Source organism: Chinchilla lanigera, unplaced genomic scaffold (genome assembly GCF_000276665.1).
Source record: "Chinchilla lanigera isolate Chin_1 unplaced genomic scaffold, ChiLan1.0 scaffold00013, whole genome shotgun sequence".
NCBI classification, from domain to species: Eukaryota; Metazoa; Chordata; class Mammalia; order Rodentia; family Chinchillidae; genus Chinchilla; species Chinchilla lanigera.
In genome coordinates this window covers 12952011-12972666 of record NW_004955414.1, presented here as the reverse complement: position 1 = coordinate 12972666, position 20656 = coordinate 12952011, and the positions used below count along the sequence as shown (strand labels likewise).

General features: G+C 47.3%; 1 protein-coding gene across 8 annotated transcripts in view; it reads right to left on the bottom strand.

Moving 5' to 3' along the window:
• Positions 1-20656, bottom strand: part of Tenm4 (teneurin transmembrane protein 4) — a 715396-nt gene that overhangs the window by 391857 nt on the left and 302883 nt on the right. For 3 of the 8 annotated variants that reach the window (XM_013511954.1, XM_013511958.1, XM_013511961.1), the window contains exon 1: positions 12660-12677. The exons of 4 other annotated variants lie outside the window; for them this stretch is intronic. The gene's annotated coding sequence lies outside the window, so the exon portion shown is untranslated. Of the gene's footprint in view, positions 1-4341; positions 4364-12659; positions 12678-20656 lie in introns of those variants that run through there. One more of the 8 variants, XM_013511960.1, reaches the window with a different exon arrangement.

The following is a 20656-nucleotide window of genomic DNA, read 5'->3' as shown; positions in this document are numbered from 1 at the left end:
ACACAAACACCACAAGCATGGCATCACATATTTTTTTATTAAATCTTCAGGACAACCCTGGAAGTTAAGTGTGCTGGAAGATGGCTGTAGGAATGACTCTCCAGGAATCATACATCCTACTGTCCAAAACCTGTGTAGTTGCCACAACACTGACTCTGGCATTGGTTATGCGTCTTGCATCGGCTAATGGGCCAAAATGACACTAACCAACTCAAATCAGAGGCGTGAAAAAGCCTGGAGTGTTTGGGCTTGCCTTCTCTCACTGGTTTTGCAAAACAGCCACCATTCAAGAGCCAAGGTGGGCACACTTGTTGCTAGAGACATGGGGCTGAGCCAATGAACTACTGAAGATTGTAGCCGCATGAGTGAATCCAGAGAAAACCAGCTGAACCATCTTGCTCTGCCCAGCCCAAAATTCCAGTCCTTCTAGACAGGAAGCAACAGATGCTCACTTTAAGCCACTATATATATATATATTTTTTTTTTTCAAAGAGAATTAAAAAAAAAAACAATAGCAAAATGCCAACAACAGAGCCATAAACCAAACAAAGCAAGAACAATAAGTGATACAGGGTTTCAGAACAAAATAATAGGGATTAACAGTGGTTGCTATATTAAATATTTTTATCTTCATTGAAATTGGTCAGATTACCAGAGGTAAGAATGCAGGATTAATCAAGCCATTAAAGAGAGTGAAACATAAAAACAAAAAACTTATAAACGATACAGAGTTTCAGCACAAGATGATAGGAGTTCAACAGTGGTTGTTATGTTGCATATTGTTGTCTTCCAATCAGTTGTTAAGCCACTATATTTTGGAGTGATATGTTATCTAACAAAGGCTAGCTGGCACAGGTATTTTTATAATTTCCATATTCAGATCCAGAAATTGAGGCCCAAATGATTAAAGTGATTTAAAAAAAATAAGAGGAAATGCTCTATGGATAATAAGGATAATGCCTAATGTTTAAAAAGTACCTCAGAACTTACAAATTTCTTCCACATTTTCATATGATGTAATCTACCATCTGATACCTCTCTTTTGGGGAGCTTATTAAAATTATATTTGTATTATATTTACATTTAAGTAATTACTTAGTATGCTTCAAGCTCTATAAAAGTAGACACTGTGTCTGTTTTGTTCAGCACGGAATCCCGAGCTTCCAGCCCTGCAAACAGTAGGAAATTCATAGATTATGACTAACTGAATAAAGGAACCAATGACAGAATCTATGCTGTGATCCTCTGTCAGACACAGGACTGAAGGTAAGTGAGGCGAAACGCTGTGTTTCTAAGTCTCACAGCCAGCAAGAGGCTGGAGCCAGGACTCTGCTGAAGCCGGGTTCTCTTGACTGGGAGTGCAAAGGTCTGCCCTTAAATTTTCCATGCATCCTGAGGGTGAGACAGACAAGGAAATGAATAACTACCCCCACAGTTAGGAGGGAATGTTGTTGGATGAATTCCACATGTTTAAGGAATGCCAATCCCCATGCTAAGAGGATTCTGATCAAAACAAGCTCCCAGCTGGAGCAGAAGCCTGCCGCAGTGTGAGCACTACTGCTAGGGATCAGAGATGCCTGTTAGCACATGTCCTGCATGAACTTGTACCATCCAGCCCCAACCCAAATGGAGTGCCCAGGTTGGGCAAGAAACCACCCAGCAAGCACAGGAACACTTAAAAGCTCTGCCCTCAGCCCTGGGCCAGGTCACATGCTCCTTAGCAAGCACCCCACGGAGGAGTGACTTGCAGATGTGAGCTCTAAACTCTGCATTCTCTGGTTTCAGGTGCCCTCTTCCTTTTTTAGGTCCTTACCCACTGTTCACTGCACTAAAATGACCTTCAGAATGACCCTGAGCTCTATCTGAGCAGACTCTGTTTACCTCCCCAGCAGCCACCAGACACAGAGGGCAAGCTCCGCCTCTCCACACTGTCCAGGCAGCCCAGGCTCGGAGGCAGAGCTTCCTTGGTGGCCGTGGTGCCTCTGTACCTCGGGAGGGCCCAGAGCCTCTCCTCTCCATGGGAAGCTCCGGCCCTTGCCCCACTGCTGGCTAGTGTTACACCTGGGTCACTGAAGCCTGCCTTCCTGGGGCCAGACCTCACTTTGTTCTCTTGATTATGGCCCTAAGTTTGTTTTCATTAAGAAACTCTGCCTGTCACTCCATCAGTTCTGCTTTTTTGGTGTTATTAACCTCAGTTAACTGTGTCAGTCTTAGAGGCAGCTCCCTAGGAGGGGAGTGGACTCTGGCTGCTGTCTCCCTCCAGGCTGGAACCAGAGGGGTTTGGGTACACAAGGTCCAGCCTGGCCTGCACAAGACAGAAATTCATAGTTCGCCTCTCCACACCTCCTTTTCAAAGGGGATACACTAATTCTGCCTCCCCGATGGCACCACTGGTAATGGGATTGGAGTGAGTTCATATGTGCATATGAGGACTTGGATATTTCTTCTTATCATTATTATAAAATATTTCACTATGGATCACATGTGGATCTGAATTTCTCTGCCCCACTCACACCATTGCACTGAGACACGAATGTCTCTATTTAGCACAATTTATTCCATTCATTCACTTAGTCACTGAACAAATATTACTAAGAAATTACTATATGCCCAGTCTGTGATGGGATTTGGTTCTTGTCCTAAAAAGATAGAAAGGGCTCTGGTTGGGAGCAGGCAGGTTCCAGTGTGGATCTTGGCCTTGAACTTTCTAGGCATGTGCCATGGGCAAGCTATCCTGGCTTCGCCTTCCTCGTATGTAGGATGGGTGGTTATTCATGCCCCCGCCGTCGTGCCTCTCCTGTGGACTCACACAGTCCCCTCTCTGCGCACCTGGAGAGAGAGAATGTGATGGAACCGTCCCAGACAAAGCCCCAGTCAGCCTCCAGCTCTGGCCAGCAGGGAGGAGAGGGGAGCAACGCCTGAAGCAATTACTTCAGGTCACTGTGCAGGCCTGTCCCCCCCAGGAAACCTGAACCACCTTCAAAGAGAGAGTTTTAATTGGCTTAGGCTCTGTGCTCTCTCCAAGAGAGCATCACAAAACAAGCTTAGCCCCCGAGTGAGCCAGGCCCCACATACAGGCCAGATGGCTGGACAGCATCCCACCTTGCCTCAACTGTCCTGAGATGTGACCCTGCAGCCAGGTGGGGAAAGAAAGAGGCTCTAGCTATCCTTCTCTTCTCATCCCATGAGTGCTTAAGGGTGTTGAGGTCAGATTCTGGAGCAAAGAAGGAACTGGGAAGGTTCTGGAAAGTGATTTTCAACAGGATGTAGGAAAAGTCCAGGTTTCACATTCACAGTCTGAGCAAAGCAACTGGATATACCCCACCGGCAGGAGAAACCCAGGCCTCCCTAGGAAAACACAATGCTGGGGCCTGACCCGGACCTGGCAACGCTGCTGTCTGCACAGCACTGCCAATCATGCTGCCTCAGCTAACTCCGCTGTCCTGAGAGGTGGGTGTCACATCCTCACAGCGGCAGAGCAGAGGCGGAAGCAGCCGGCAGGAGTGTGGAATTGGGCTCGGGAGGGCTGACTTGAAACCTAGCTTTGTGATCCTTGGCAAATGACGGTAGGATGCAGCACAAAGAGTGACTGCCCAAAATCAACAGCACCAGGATAATGGGAAACAGGGGAAAAGATATTCTGCAAATGGGAGGGGGACTGGAGACGGAGGGAAGGGGGAGGTTGGGAGGGGAAGGGCAGAAAGAGAGAATCAGTGTGTGATGTCCGTGTGCTGAGCCTCCACAGTGAATGCAGGGCTGATGCACTGCGAACATGTACTGATAAAAATACAAAATAAATTACAAAACTCAAACTGGGCTCCCATTTACTAGCTAGTCTATAGTGCCTGGTGTTGTGTTCTTGCCTTTGTGTGGTGTTATTTAATCTGAGTATCAGGTAGGCAAGAATTTGCCCTATATTACTCTGCTTTTTAAGGGAACTAGAAGTCAAAGCCCCACATAGAGTCATTTTTTTGTTCTGCAACATGCAGATGACAATGATCAGCCCCATTCAGAGCGAGTGAGAGAGTCACACAGGCATGGGAATGTGGCTTTCAGACCAGGAAAGCATGTGTTATTTTCATTGAGGAAATTAAGCCTCTGGCAGATGAGGCAATCTGTCCAAGGTCACTCAGCTGGCAAGGAGCAGAGCTAGAATTTGATCCTAGTGTTCATAGGTCCAGTGTCCTTCCCACTGAGCGACCACTGCCACTGGTTACACCCACCAGCGAGAGGATTTCCCTGGTGAGGCCACAAGCCCTCAGAAGCAATCAAGCTGATGATATGTAAATACTTGGCTATTTGAAAAATATAACAACAAGCAGTTGAGAATAAATGCCAAACCTCTAACTGGTGAGGAGTATCACCTAGGGGCACAGAGGCTTGTCCATGTGACTGATGCTTCCTGCGTAGATGCACTGGCACACACGGGTACAGAAGCATGGCAGAGGGTGAGCCGGCAGCCGCAGTGTCTGGCGCAGGTTGCAGGGTTTGGAAAACTGCTTGCAGCCAGTAACTCACTCATTCAGCAGTGCATCTCTCTGAAAGGAGGGCTTGTTATACTTTTTATGTTAATGGGAGGCCTAAGTCTAGAGAAGTTAAGTATACATCCAAAATTGCACTGTCAATACATACATGAACTGAGATTTGAATTCCAAACTGTTATACTCTAAAATCTCAGCTGCTTTCCCTGCATGCCGCTGTTGTCCACATCATCTGTGCTGCTCAGGAGGGAAGGGGTGATGGTTTTGACGCGCTGGGAACTGGAATCCTTTCCTTGGGACTTGCTCTTTCACCCTTGCTCTTTCACCTTGTGACCTCACCAGGGAAATCCTCTCGCTGGTGGGTGTTACCATCTACTTCTGCCCATCGCTCTTTCCTCAGGGCCTCTTTTGACTCAGGCTTCTATGTTGGTCATGACGTTGCCAAGAGGAGTCTTTCATGACCCTACCCTATAGGACTGCACTCTGTAATTGTGCAAATGGAGCCAGAAACAGAGAATTGCCACCCATGATTCTCACAGACCGGCTGCCCACTCACCCTAGGGACAGGGATGGAATTATGCTGGCTTCTTGGGGCAACTGAGGCTTGTGAAAGCCTGGAGGATGCAGTGAGAATCTGGTAGTGGGGACAAAGGGGAGATAGCAGGATTGCAGGCTCCACAGCCTCCACCGCTGGGCCAACCTGGGCACTTAAAGGTTTTTTATGATTCACATTTAGGATCCTGTTAAAGCAGTCAGATGTTTGGCATAAAAAAATCAAAACCACGCTTTAATATAGATTCTCGATTCTGACTGGCTAGAAAGGAGTGATTGATATAAGACTGGGTTATCAGTGTGGTACAACTTGACTCATCTATTCTTCCTTTTTCTCATTTAAGAAGTCTATCATAATTGGCTTATTTCTTCCCTATGCATCTATCATTAATTATCTTCTCTGAACTAGACCCATTCTAAGTTTTGGAGATATAGACAAAATAAATATTTTCTCCTGCCTTCATACTTCCACCCTGCAGAAGCTTCATGGCCTCTAGATAATTACTCTATTTGTTTGTTTGTTTTTTTTGTTTTTCTCCGGTACCGGGAACCGAACTCATGACCTTGCGCTTGCCAGGCAGGCACTTTGCCGCTGAGCTAAATCCCCAGCCCTAGATAATTACTCTAGAAAGCAAATGAGACTACCATCACTGAATGCTACAACATTCAGTGACTCCCTACTGCCTCAGGCTTTGGTCCTCATGGTCACCTGGTGGCAGCAGCCTTCTTGGGACCTTGCTGGAAATACAGAATTTCAGGCTTCCCCTCAGACCCATCTACTGGTAATCTGCAAATAGACTGCCAGGTGACTTCTACCACAGCAAGGTCTGATAAGCCTAGAGTTGTGGGATGCCGCCATAGCCCTTCAATCCCAATGCCTGCTGTTACATGTCCTGTCTCATCTCCATACTATTTTTTCAAATATACTGCACTCGGGGGCTGGGGATTTAGCTCAGCGGCAAAAGCGCCTGCCTGGCAAGCGCAAGGTCGTGAGTTCGGTTCCCGGTACCGGAGAAAAACCGAAAAAAAAAAAAAAAAAAATATACTGCACTCAGTGCCACTCTGCCTGCTCATCTGTCCTCTCCTGCCACCCAGTCTTTGCACACATGCTGCCCTCAACCTAGAAAACGTTTCCTGCATGGCTGCCAGCTAATTCCTTCTCTCTGTGCAAGGCAGGCTCAAGTCGTCCTAGAGTTTCCTCAGATCCCGTCTTCCTTTTCGCCTGACACGTGCTCCGTGGCCTTACCTTCTCATCACTGCCCCCGCCTAGAGCTCTTGTATCTCTCAGGAAGCCTAGGGCCCTGCAAGTGGTCTGTTGTTTAGGTGGGAGTCTGTCTGGTTCAAAAGATGGTGGGCCCTGGAGCGGGCAAAGGGATGCCCCATTTTTCTTTACCTTCGTCCTTTCAAATTCTACCCTGAGCCCTGTGCTGCCAGGCTATGGGGCTGCAGATGGGGTGAGAGACTGCCATGGAACCCCTGGCCCTGCCTCCCACATCTCTCTAATGAGTGCAAAATTGCACGTATTTGAGACAAAGGTTTGCACCAAAGAGCGGGATGCTTACTGAGATGAGCCATCTTCGAGGCTGATGGAGCTGAGTAAATAGTCACTGGCTTCTCTGCTTCATTTCTCTTTCCCAGCAGACCTTTATGTTTTCCCCTGAGGGAATATCCCTGGTTTCTGGGCTGAGTTCAGAGAATGTTGAATCATATGCATAGACCCAACTCCGTATTTTGAAGGAAATATATGTGGCCAACACCCTTCACTCCTGCCCCACCCTCCAAGGGTCAAGTTAATAAATGAATGAGGTCATGCATTAATTAATAGAGCCATCAAACATTTACTGAGCAGCTACTTTGTGCCAGGTCATTGAGGTTGATATTTGGGATATAAAGCTGAATGACTTCTGGTCAGTACCCTCACTTGAAGTCTTTCTCCCAGCTCATAGGAGGTGGCTTGAGAGCCTGGAGAACTGGGTGGTAACTCTGGCTCCACTGTTTCCTGGAGTAGGTTTTTTGACCTCTTAGAGCTTCATTTTCCTTATCTACCATATGAAGGTTACATTTCCTGAGCTGTCTCACAAACTTGGGAGGCTCAAACAGAATCAGAAACCAAAATATTTGGTAAATTATAATGTGCTACACTAATTGTGCAATGGTTAAGGAGGCAGGTACTGTTGGTGGTTAACCAGACAGCCATTCTTTACCCCATTTTCCAGGCTAATGTAAGTCTAGTTTTGTTTAGGAAAGCAACAAGCTCAGCCTCAGAAAATGAATCATGATTTGGCTAAGGCAGTCAAGAAAAGCCCATTTCCACCAGGTACTCAATCTCTCAGCCTTCCTCACAGCGATTAGCAATCATGTGACCCAGCTCTGGCCAATAAGATGAAAAACTTCACTGAGAGAAGGAACTTTATTTAACATTTATAGCTAAATGGACGGACCTTGAGACCATACTCTTACGTAAAATAAATCGGGTGCACGTGTGTAAATCTTGCATTGTCTCTCTGGTGTGAGAAACTGAAAGTGTAAATAAGAATGAAAATCTGTAACAGATATGGTGAAACAGGAAGAAAATGTTCAAAAGGAAAGGGGAACTGGGGGGAGAGGAAGGACTAGAAAAAAGGAAAGGAGAAAGGAAGGAATAGAAAAGAAAAAATGAGAAAATGAGAAAGGAAGAATAAAACGGAAACAAAGCTTTGTAAATAAGGAGGGCAAGAGGGGTTGAAGGGAGGGGAGGGAGATGAGGAATAAAGAAGAACCAACGTATACCATGTACAGGTACCAGTTCCCGATGATGAATGTGACCATTATGTACATCTAAACTGTACCAAGAAACCTAATGAGAACAAACGAAAGAACAAAGCGGAAGGAACTTTAGAGGACTATAGCTGATGCCACTTATTTCCTTCTTAGTCTTGCCATAAACGTGAGCTCTGGCGGCCACTCTGGGAGTATGCAGTGACAGGCATGAGGTCTAGAAGCCCGCTTAGGGGATGCTGAAGTAGACCCACTGTCTCTCTTCCCTTCCCCTGATCCTGTGGCACCTTCCCTACCTGAGACACCATCTCCCTGGGTGGCAGCGGCAACCTCTAAGCGGACGCTGCCTCATGATAAACTCCAAGGGTCAAGCCACCAGGACAGAAAAGTGTGGAGAGATGTTGATTCTGAAAACAGTTACTTACAGCCCTGTGCAGAAAGCCCTTAGGGCAAAGGAAGCTCTGGAAACTGCAAGAACAATGAAGACGGAGGTACAAGATGGAGCAGGGATGGCTTAGAGGTCAGAGAACACTGGGGAGGGGTTGGAACTGCACTCCAGTATTATGGGTGCTGGTTTCCTGTGTACATCCAGACACTTGCCCCAAAGCCAGGCCTCATATCAGCTCAAGAAGCATGAAATCATGATGAGCCCACAGGTACTGTGGGTAAGTTCTGGGTGAGGAATACTGTCTGCCTCATTCTTCTACAAAGAACTTTTGTGTTATAGAGGAAGAACTGAAAGAGCAAAGGGCTGAAGGGACCCGTCCGAGGCCGTATTCCTGAGCCGATGCAAGGCCAAGTCTTTAAGTCTTCTTTGTGGTCTCCCGTGTTGTCTACCATGGTAGTGATCAGCTGCACATAGCTTGTCAAATATCCATTTTTAATTAAAAATTAAGCAATTCTCTTTACTAGATACCTTTCAAGGGTACAACGGCCACATGTGGACAGGGGCTAGTGTAGTAGACAGCGCAGGCATAGTGTATTTCCATAAAAGCAGAATTGCATAGGACAGTGCTGCTCTAATGGCTTGGGACAGTCAGAAAATAATTCATGGATCCCTGCCTGACAGGGCTGCACAATGACCTAATCATGGGGCCTGGATGCTTGAATTGATGAAGGAGAGAGGAGAGACAGAACAGTCCCCAAGTCCCTACAATATGCTAGTCACTGTGGTTAACTTCTGTTCATTCATTTATCCTTCATCCAGCTATATTCTAGCACGATCTATTCATTCTACATGTCCAATGAAGACAGTAAAGCCTAGGAATCGATGAGACTCACATATGAACCTAGATCCATCTATCAGGCCTCCTTAGCAGGTTGCTAGACTTTCCTCCTTTCTGAAAGGAACAGATGAATCTTTTCAGCAAGGAGAACCAAATTCTAGTATGGGTCAGGGATGGGAGATGGTAACCACGTAGGCTCAGAGCAAGGTGGCCCTGCTTTTAGAGCAGCTCTATCCCCACTGCCTGAGAGGCAGGTCACAGGGCAAACTCATTATTTCCAGGACCTCCCCTCTCAGGCTGTGTTGCTGCTAGCAGAGACCTCTGTAAATCAGGCCCAATCACTCCTTGGACTCCAGACTGGGGGAGGAACCCCTGCTGGAAGAAGACAGGGGCTCCTCAGCTCTCCCAGGGAGCATGCAGGAGCTTCAAAGCCAAGGCCTGATTTATGAGGCTGCCAGTGGCTCCAGGCTGTCCCGCATCAGTGCCTATACCAATCTCAAACCGTGCATTCGTCCAGGGATGGGTCAAAGGATCTGAGGCCAGGCCTGGAGCAAGGCCAGATCCATTCCATCTGCACTGTGAGAAGGCTTAGAATTAGCAGTGTCTGGCAGGAAATAGGTCCATGTCCAAGCTTGAGAAGCAGCCTGGACATTTGGGGTCCAGGCTGACAGGGAACGCAGAAGTGGGATGAAGAGCCTAGGCCAGGCAGCAGTTGGACATGGGGTCCAGGCTACAGTCAGGAGACCAGAGACAGACTTCTGTACTCATGGAGGCCCATCAAGGGAGGCAGGACTCCCATTTTTACATGAGGAAATGAAAGCTCAGCAAGGTCATGTGACATGCCTAGGTGGTACACAGCAAGGCAGAATTCACACCCAAGCCTGACACTCATACCTCTGCTTTCTGCACTCTGTCACCTAGTGCAGTGCCTCCCGTGCAGCAAGTTGCTCTTAACCCACAATGGCAGAGCAACCTGTGCCATCAACAGCAAGTATATAGTCCTTGACATCTGCCCAAGCTCTTCCGTGATCTCGCGTGAGCAACGAGAGGAGACGTCAGCATGCAGCTCCGGGAAGTTTATACAGCAAGAGCAGCCCCTGGGCCAGGACAGCCAGGGACCTCTTGAGGCCTCTCCCAGCTTGAGTCCCTCAAGGTGGCTAAACTGATTTTCCTCCTGAGATGGAAGCAAACTCCCCAGGGCTCACTGAAGCCATACCTTTTTCAGTTACTAGCAAATGTAGTAGTATTTGTCTTTTACAGACACTTGCCAGTGAGTACCAGTCATTCAGTTATCGCAATTTCTCTTAGTAACCTGGAAAAAGATTTTCACCTGATTTGCAGAAGCTCAGAGGGGTTAATAACCTGCAAATAATAAACAGCACAGCAAGGGCTCAGCCTGGCTGCATTTGCCTCTAACTCCTCTACACCCTCATTGCAGCCTCTTAGCCTCCAATAACAGGCCAGCCAGGGCTAAGTCAACACCAGTCTATTTTGTGCCATACGATTGTCAACTCTTCTTACTTCTGTGCCAAAATGGTACTCACCTTGGGGTAACAACGCACACGGTAGAGGCTGCAGGTATGGACTCCAGAGTCAGAGCCTGGGTTCCACAGCTGTGTGTTCACTGAGCAAGGCGGAAACTCTTGTCCCCTTGCCCCATCACATGGCAGACAATGAGCTCTCCCCACTCTTTTCACCTCTCATCCCTGATGACTCTTGCTTCTTTCTACGACTTAAGTGACTTTCCATAAGTAAATTAATTTTTCTGGGTCTCTGTTTCCTGCTCTTCCAGTTGGGCATACTGACTGTCTACCCCAGGGAGTAGCTGTGGTGAGGTTCACCTTCGGGAAGCTCCTAGCACCTTGTTGTTTCACCGTAAGCCACTGACAACTGTTTGCTGACACGATGGCCCAGCCCAGCCTCCCTTGGTGCCCAGCAATGGTTGACATAGACTGGATAAATTCCTGTTGGCTTAACAAGGAGGTGATGAGATATTGACAAAGCATTGGGGAAATCGCTGGTGTCACTGGTAGGGGGGAAGATTTGCAGATGGAGGTCATCAGCATGGACCGCCAACCCCACAAGCTCGGGTCCTTAGGGAGCCCCCCCACATAGCCCACTCAACCCAAGAAGGCCCCAATTCTCTCATCCCTGGTGTGCCTCAGACCTCCCCTAGTAAAGCAGCTGTCTGGAAGGCACCCAGGGCAGCCATTTCTTGGGCTGTTCCCGCCACCCCGAGGCTGGATTGCCAGAGGAAAAACCCTGCCAAACATGTGGACCCAGTAAAAGCCGACAGCTGGGCCACTGGCTGCCTTTTCTTCTGTTCCTTGGAATATTCTGGCAATGAGGAGACAATCTCAGCAACTTATAGAAATTTTCCCAGGATGTTCCAGTCTCTAAGGGAACAATCTGCTCCTTTTTCATACATTTAAATCCCTTTTCTTGGAAGATCAGTTCTTGTGTGGGTGTACGTGCACACACACACGCAATTAATTTGGGTATCATTAATAAGATTTCGGTGACAAATCTAACAATAGCAATCACTAATATTTATTTAGATAATGCAAAGTAAGAGTGGTTATTGTATTCATCATTCCACGTGGGCTTCACAACAACCTCTGCTCTGATCCCCATTTCCTGGACCAGGAAACAGGGCGGGCTGACTTGTAAAGGGCAGGCGAGGGTGCAGCTGGTGTGTGAGTCCAGGAACTCACTCCCTCTCCCCAGCCGCCTCCTCCAACCATGCAGAAGGGGCTCGTTGGTTACACTTTTCTTTCCTGGGCCTGTTTTCCTTTCTTTGGGTATATATGGCTGACAAAGGGGGTTCTTCTTCACTACTGAAACCTATAATCTTGGAGGGTCAGGAAGAAACCCAAAGTTGCCCCTGTACTTTTTTTTTTTTTTTTTTTGTGGTACTGGGGATTGAACCCAGGGCCTCTGCACCCATTTGGTTTTGAGACAAGTTCTCACCACATTGCTCACTCTGACATGCATCACCACACTGACTTTCCAAGATAGCATCTACTCCCCCTCTGGACCAAGAGATGAGACTGAGTCTCAGAGTTCAGCTTACTTCCTCCAGTGCAGAAGTTTGGAAGCTGAAATTTCCAACACTCTCCCTGCACAAAAGTCAGGTTGTGCTTTTGCCCTCTTCAAAATATGCCAAAGGAATTCCTCCTCCCTGACAGGAAATTTCTCCCAAAATAAACAGAAGACGTAAGTTGGGAAATAGACAGATCAACATGCCTGGTGTCATTTCCAGAACCACATAAAACAGTAACCATACAAATCTGTCTCCACAGAATTTGGCACCTTGGGGGTGCAAGGGATGACATCTCTCCTCCCCCGACTCCCTTTTTAGTCTGCGTTCACATTTGGTTTATCTCTTAAAATCAGGTTGTGACACAGGTAAGAAGCCTTGGTAAATTAACTCCATGCAAGTTGGAAATGGGAATCAACAGACTGACCACAGGCAAATGAAACCTATAAATATCAGATAATTTAGTAAAACAAAGACAGCAGCCCCAGATCAAATAGAAAGATTGAACCCAAAGAGGGAAAGGGAACTGTTTATCCCACAACGCATGAAGGCTGCAAAGAACTAGGCAGAGTCAGAGAGGTACACACAGTATTCACAACTCACGGGATGGGCTGTCCCCAGGATCATGCGCTGTCCTGGCCCTGCCTGCCCAGGCCCCTGTGTCTGCTCCCTTTAACAGCCTCCACGACTTCTTGCTTGGTGTCTCCTCCTCCCAACCCCCCAGCTTGGTGAGAATCATCTTTCACAGACACTTGGACCACATCACTCTCAGCCCTGCTTATCTCCCTGCTTCCTTCTCCTCCGAGCCAGACACCTGGCTCTGCCCCCGAGACCCTTCTCCCAGGCCCGGGTTCCTGGCAGCCTCCTCCCCCAGCCCTGCCCATCACTCCCCGGGAATTTGCTTCCAGCAAGGCACCTGCCCCTGCGCTGGCCTCCACTCAGCATGAGTCAGAGAACCTGCAGGTAGGAAGCAGAGGCCTTAGCTCCTTCCCCCAGCGTTCCCTGAGGGGGGACTCACGCTCCAGGTAAGCTGGCTGGGAGGCCATCAGACTTGCTCCTGAGGAGCTTACTCACTCCCATAAGGAAGAGAATCAGGGAGAACACTAGGCTTGTAGACTAACATCCGCATTCGAGCCCAGCTCTGCTTGCTGGGTAAGTGCTAGCCCTGGTTGGGATTCAGACTTCCCGACCTGTCTCCTAGTAACTAACAAGTGTCTGAAACATTTAAGAAATACTCTGATCTTGCCATCAGGGCCTCTGTGCCTTCCTCCTCCTCTCTGAATAGCCCCATGTCTCAGCCCCAGGGTCTGTGGCTTGCTTGTCTCCTGGAAGAGCTGCAGGTGAGGAATCCTTGGGGTCTAGGGCAGTGCCTCTGTCCCTCTCTTTGCAAGGCCTGCCTGTAGTCTTCGGTGGAGCATCCTGTCACATGCTCAGTGTGTGAATCTAAGGTCACTGAGGCCAGAGACTTGGCATCTTCTCTGCTTTTGCCATTTCTCCTCCCAGAGTTGCCTTCTCCCCTTAAACCAGGTAAATGATATCATTGCTGCATTTATTGATTGGAATGATTATTGGAACTACTGCATGCAGATTTCCCCCTATGAATTTGCAATTGAATCATCCTTCAATTTTCCCTTTAATTTTCAGCAGAGCTTCTCAGGGATTGCTGAGGAAGGACCTGGACTCAGTGCTGACGCCCTTGCATCTATATGCGCTGTCAACCGGGTCTCCAGAGACCTTTTCCTAATCCTCACCTCAAGCCCATGTTGGCAATAGCCATTGTTATTTCCAACACACCTGCCAGACAACACAGATGACAACTCTCCTGCCACTGCTTCGCTCTTGTCAGCCTGCACCTTCTACCCTCCTGATGATCGCCTGCACTGCACTCCTCTTTAGCACCCAGGAGGATTTTAATGAGTAGGGAGCTTTCTGGTTCTCAGGAATTTGTGCAGCAATCAACTATCCCTAAAATGAGGAGACACTGTTTGCAGCAGTTCCCAGCAGCAGAGGGCTGTCTAGTTGAACAATGCCTTTTACCAGGGTCATCTGTAGCCTGCTTTACAGGGCTCACAAATGGATTGTGAAGACTGCCACGTACTGTATGTACATCCCTCTCTGCTCTGAGCACCCGATGCCTCATCTGTAAAATGGGGATAAAGATACATAAATCACAGGATCTGTGTGTGCATATGACAAAACAAGAATAACGTGCTTAGAGGAGCATAGCACACAGTTATTATTTTGCCCTTTCCACAATTTGGCCCAAAAGCCCCCCACCCCCCTCCTGTACATCACTGACATCTGGTGGCAGATCCGGGTAAGTACAGGTGTGCACGTCTAAGGCTCCAGGGTCCAAACCCTCCCTGGGCCTGGTGGATCACATTTCAAGGCTTGTAGTTTGTCCTACAGATAATACCAGCCAGAATCTGTCTCAACTTGTCTAAGGATCATCTAATTTTATCCCCATCCTTTTAATGTGAATCTATTATAATGGCAAAGGGAGGGCAAGAGTCAGTTGTGTGTATGAGGGTGAGTGAGGGGAGACCTGCTCGAGGCACCAGATTCCTCCAAGTTAGGGAATTTGACTCGCTTCCGACCACCTCATCCACTGTACCTGTGACACTGCTTGGTATATGGCAATTCTCAGAGAACATCTACAGGGGAAATGACTTGAAACCTTGTTCCGGCACATCTCTCTCCAACTCGGAGAGGGCTCACGGGAAAGGACTGCTCCAGGTGTCACGTGGCAGAACTTCTCCAGGATTCAGTTTAAAGGGCAGCTCCTCCCACTTCCTTCCAACATGTGAAAGACCTGACAAGATGTATTGAATGTCCCTAAACTTTTGTGGTGTCCCTAAACTTCCACATCTGCAAAAGAAGTCTGCTTGAGGCCTGTCTCTTTCCTCTAGGCCCTTACCCTTCATCCCCTCCCCCTGCCCCCAGATCAGGTAACAGCAGACCATCCTGACTGATGTAAGGCAAGGAGCAAAAACAGAAGCACAGGCGTCATGTGAACTACAGGGAATGGTTTTGTTTTTGTTTTTGATTTTCCCGTCGGTGCTGGGGATCAAGCCTAAAGCCTGGTGCATGCTTTGCAAATGCTGTACACTGCAAGTACAGCCCTAGCTGGAGACTGCTTCTCTGGAACAGGGCTGACAAGCAGTCTAAGACTCTGAAAAAAAAGCAAGAGTGACTTAGGAGGGCTGGTTCCTGAGATGCAGGGAGGGCTGGGGCATGCATGGGGGTTCAAAGGCAGTGCCATGCTTTGCTGTTACTGAGGTGAGCTGGTGGGGCCCTGAGGGCTTAGTACTGCCCTTTAGACTACATGCATGTGTTGCCAATACTTTCAACTATATAGGGAAAATTGGTCATCAGTTATTTAAAAGAGATAGAGCAGAACTGATGTCTGAAATGCAGCAGAGGGGTAAAGAAGAGGCAGATATTAAGAAGTTTTGCTGTGGATTTAGTGTCTCTTCATAATGTCTGAGAAATATAAGTGGAAATCTTGAGCTATGCTGAGAAATTTCTATCACTGGACCATGTCTTGACCTTAGCACTCTGCAGGGTTAGCACACAAGGTCATGGTCTTAGTGCGTCTCCCTAGGCCTGACTGTGGAAGCCGCTGACCAGGCTGTGAGGCTGAGAAGCAGCACTGGGGGTGTAGCTGCATCTGGAGAGGTGCCTTTGCTTCTCTGGGCTCCTTGTGTTATGCCAAAACTGTGCTCCCCACCTCACTTTCCTCTCAGGGCTGGTGTGAGCGCTTAATGAGAACAGGCAAATGAAGATGCTTTGTAAACCAGAAAACATGGTGTAACTGTAGGAAGACTATTACCGTAACTATTCCTGGCAGAAAAGTCCTCTAAAAATGACACAAACTGCCCCCAAAATGTGAGGCATTTGTGTTATGGCTGGGCATCACTTTCAGGTTTTCTGGAATAGAACCAAATTCTCCTATGGCTCCAGCCGAAACAGGTGGAAAGTACTCTTAGCAGCTGTCTTCTAGTTCCCGAAGATTTACAATGAGAGGCTGCAGGGTACCATGGCTGGGAACTGGACTCCAGAACCAGCTCATGTGAGTTCAAACCCAGCAACCCTCCCTGCGGGTGTGGGTACACTGTAACCCTAAGGAAGTTACTTAACGTTCTCCTGCCTCAGTTTCCTTCTGTGGAAAATGGAAAAGATAACAGTAGCTACATCAGAAAGCTCCTAGGAGGGTAAAATGAGTTGGTATGTAAAGTGCTTGGAATGGCACCTGGTGAAGAGTATGTTGCATATAAGCACAGCTGTTATTAGTATTAGTACAATAGCATAATCTAGTCTCCATTTCCTGAGGAGAAGACATAAACAGAAGAAATACTTTTAGGTGAGGTTGGACAGTGTTTATTATGAAATTTAGGGTACCCCCAGGGAACTCCTTATTGCCCAGGAAGGGCTAGTGAGATGGCAGACTTATTGGCAAAGCTGAGGCTTTAGCACTGTCAGGTTCCCCCTCTCCAAAAGATAAGTACCATAACCCTGATTCTGGCAGAAGCCAGCTCCGAGCTAGAAAAAGGCTGGGAAAATGCCAAATAGTAACCCCGGCAGTGTCTGTGCTGACCTGTAATTGCCCAGGGGCTGCTGTGAGAGCGTGAGGAGCTAACACGCGTGAGGCACTTGGCACGGAGTTTGGTCACTGCCAGCGCCTGTACCGGCTTGCTCCTCCAATGGCCCTTCCTTGGGTGACCCTGCTACATTAGCCTGTCTAAAAACAAACTTCTGCCCCCCCCCCCCACGCTCTGTACCTGTGCTGCCCACATAGCCAGGGCACCAGTGTGGCTGCTGAGCACTCCCACTGTGACTAGTGTGACCGAGCAGCTGGGTTTTTAAATATGTTTTTCAGGTGCTCTCACAGACTTTTTAAAAAAGAAGTGATTTAATTAATTTACAGAGCTGCCTATGGCTCCTGGCTACCATGTTGCACCGTGGGATTCTAAAGCTTCCGTGAAGCCATGTCTCTTCTTGGCCAAAGTGTCTCCAGGTGTCCCAGTCCCAAGACACGCACCCCAGCCCAGCACAATCTCCACGGAGATGCTCCCTGTGTCCACCCGCCCTGCAGTCTGATGGCACAGCCTTCTGCTCCCCCGCACACTGGCTGTGCCTCTGCTCCTCTGCTTCCAGTGCCTTCCTGCCTTGCCTCCAGGAAGCTTTCTTGGGCACTCTCCTCCCATCCACGCAGGGCTGGGGCCATGACCTCAGGCTCTCATGGCCCCCAGGTTTCTTCTCATGCTAGTGGTTTGCTAGCAGGGCGGTACTTGGCCATTTACCAGTCTGTCTCCTTCTTCCATTGTTCCCTGCCTTCTGACCAGGGCTGGCTGTAAGCATGCTGATGGCTAGGGCACTGAGGGTCACAGAGCTCTGCAAGACCAGTCCATTCTGTGGGCCCCCAATAGTCTCCCTTGGGAGGAAGCTCTCTTTTCCACTCGGGCCTTTCCACCTTGCAAGGCAAGTCTTTTGAGCATCACTCACACACAGTACTGCACTTCTTCAGGCCTAAGATGCCAGCAGTTATAAGATGCAACACTGATTCAGTGATAGTCTTTTTGAGAAAAGAAAACGAAATACTATGGTAAATGTACACATCGATTGTAAGATACTTTCTGCTCTCAGACATGTCAAAATGTAAAGAAAAAAATGGCTTAAGATCAGGGAAAGTGAAGCAAAGCATGAGCTGTCCTCCTGGGGGATGTCTTCTCTGGAGAATCCTTCATGGTGGGCATGCAAAGGCTGTCTTGCTAGTGCAGCTCCTCTTTTTTTTTTTAGACTGGGCCTCCTGAACAGGAGTCTGCAGGCATAGACCTGAGGTGTTTTGAATATACCAAATGGATATTTGAGTAAAATAGATGCTTTTCTGATTATAGAAATAATTCATCATTACTGTACATAATTTTTTTTTCTAGAACTCAGGGACTTTACATTAACTACCCTCCCTTGTAAAACACACCTATCCCAGATTCCACCTACCTGTCCCTTCCTTAATTTTCAGGTATCATTAAGGATTCCCTGCATGAGTGCTTTTCCCTTATGTCCTGGCTGAAGTCATCTCACTGTCCCTTGTTCCATCGGTTCTCCCAAAACTATTTTATTTCCTTCTCAGAATTTATTAGCATTTGGAATTACTCATCCAATTATTTATTCTCTATCTTTTCCTAACAAGATTTTAAGCATCTTAAAAGCAAAGATTTTGTCTAGTTGACACTCCTGACATTTTTGCAGGGGGTGTGACTCCGTGGTGGAGAAGCTGTCTGCCATGCCCCTGGCCCTGGATGGATCCCCAGCAACATGAAGAAAAAAGAAAAAGAATAAAATGTTTCTATGAGCAACTGAATGTACACAAAATAATAATGTAATAAAAAGTTCCTGGGTCCCCACTACTCAGAGAAACTCACAAAAACTTTCAGTATGTGACCGTGCTTCTGATATTTTATATAAAGTGTGGGTGTTCATATACTTTTTATTAAAGATGTGACTTCTCCATATATTCTGGTTTTTAATATGCTCTGTGTATGTACGTATGTATATATGTATGACTATGAAATCAGTATCTTTCACATCCATATGCACAACTGGCCATCACTATTTTTAAAGGAGGGTCACCCTTTCTCTAGGTGGAGTAGCTAACGGATGTAACCAGCCCCTGCAGGTGGACCTGGAGGTTGCTCTAGTCCTCCCTTGATGACATGCAATGCTGCTAAAGAGCATCTTTGTGCAAATACATTGTATAAGGTTCTGCTTACTTCCATTAAACATTGTTGCTGGGTCAAAGGGCATGTACTTATTCCTGGGCTTTGGTTCAGTGGTAAGAATGGGGCCAGTTCTCAGGTGGGGGATTTACCGTGCACAAAGGGCTTTGCCAGGTTCACAGGGGGCTGAGGAAGAGACAAGAGACAGGCAAGAGACATCTCCATCACTTGGGTGATGACTGTCTGCTTGGGGAGATATATATAGTGCCCCAGGGTTCCAGCACTTTGGCAAAGAGCCCTGGGAAGGTTTGAACCCCCCCCCCCCCCGAAGAGCCACCTGGAGCTAGTGGCTTAGCCATTCAGGGCTTTTGTGGCAGACACATTTTTAAAAAAATTAACTATCTTGAAGGTTTTACAACATACAGATACACACATGCACATGCCAGTTAGAAGAAGCTTATAATTAAATTCTGTAATTATACCTGATTTATCCTACAACTTAATATAGCACAGGTAGGAGCCACCAACTAACCCCAATTTCAGTTCAAAAGGGTGAAATCACTATTTTCACCTTCTCACCATATTTAATAGCAGGTATAAAAGCAATGAATATAATTTGGCTTCATTTGGAATTCTCATTTATGTTACTGCTTCCTTACAACTTTGGTTGAGCTGAAATTTACAACTTTGTACTACCCGCTAGCAAACCCACACTGACACTGGGTAAAAACCTCCAATTTGGAAACCAAGAAAGAAAGAACATGTGAAAATACTGACTTCGCTATTCTCTAGGGTTCACATCCTCCCTGACCCTCCGAGTTCTGCCCTCAACTGCCTACAGTACAGTAGATTATTAGAGTAGTGCAGATGCTTTTCATGTAAAGAGCACATCACAGGCTGGAATATATGTTGCATGCTTGTTGTCCCTGATCCTCCCTTGGGAGGCTGACCCAGCAAGGTTACTGAGCTTATTTTACGGATGACCTGATGAGGCTCAGGGCAGAAAAGGGACTCGCCCAAGATCACAGAGCAAAGAAGAGTGAGAAGAGAAGCTCCCCATGCTGCAGCAAATAACAAACGCTCCAAAGTGTTGGGCAAGGACTATCCCTGAGCAGGGAGGACCTAGATAGGGAACATCGGATTCGGATAACTCCCAGCTGAGGGGTACAGCTGGGATCTGAGGCCAGGTTCCCAAGTCCCTTTTCCAAGGAAAAGCTCTTTATAGAATGGGCACAGCAAAAACTGCTTCCTTCCAGCAAGATTGTGCAGTAGATGCTTAACTTGAGGGGAGGAGGTGTGATAGGCATGGAATATTTAAGTAATCTTGAAGCATCTCCCTATAAAATTCCTATTATAAAGTGCAAATGGCAATGGAAAAAAATGAAAACCATCTGCACTGCTCGCTTTGTGTCAGTGTGGCAGGGCTCCAGGGACCAGGGATTCAATGAGATGCTCACCTGGTGTCACTGTAAAGGCAGGTTGCAGGTGTGGTTGACATCTACCATTAACAGACTTTAAGTAAAACAAATTATTCTCCATAACCTGGGTGGGCCTTATCCAATCAGATAAGAGACAGAGCAAAAGCCGAGGTTTCTCAGAGAAAAAAAATTTTGCCTTATGGCTACAGCATCTGCTTTGGCCTGAGCCTATCTCCAGCTTGCTGGCCCATTCTTCAGCTTTCACACCTGCAGCTCCACAATCACCTGAGCTGATTCCTAATAATATGTATGTGTATGTTACAGGATCACAACTATTTGTTGAATATAGAGAGATTCCATGTGCATGTGCACACACAGACACAGAGCAATAGCCTATTGGTTCCACTGGGGGATGCTGACCGACATAACCATATTAACCAACTACTAGATCAACTAGTATGAC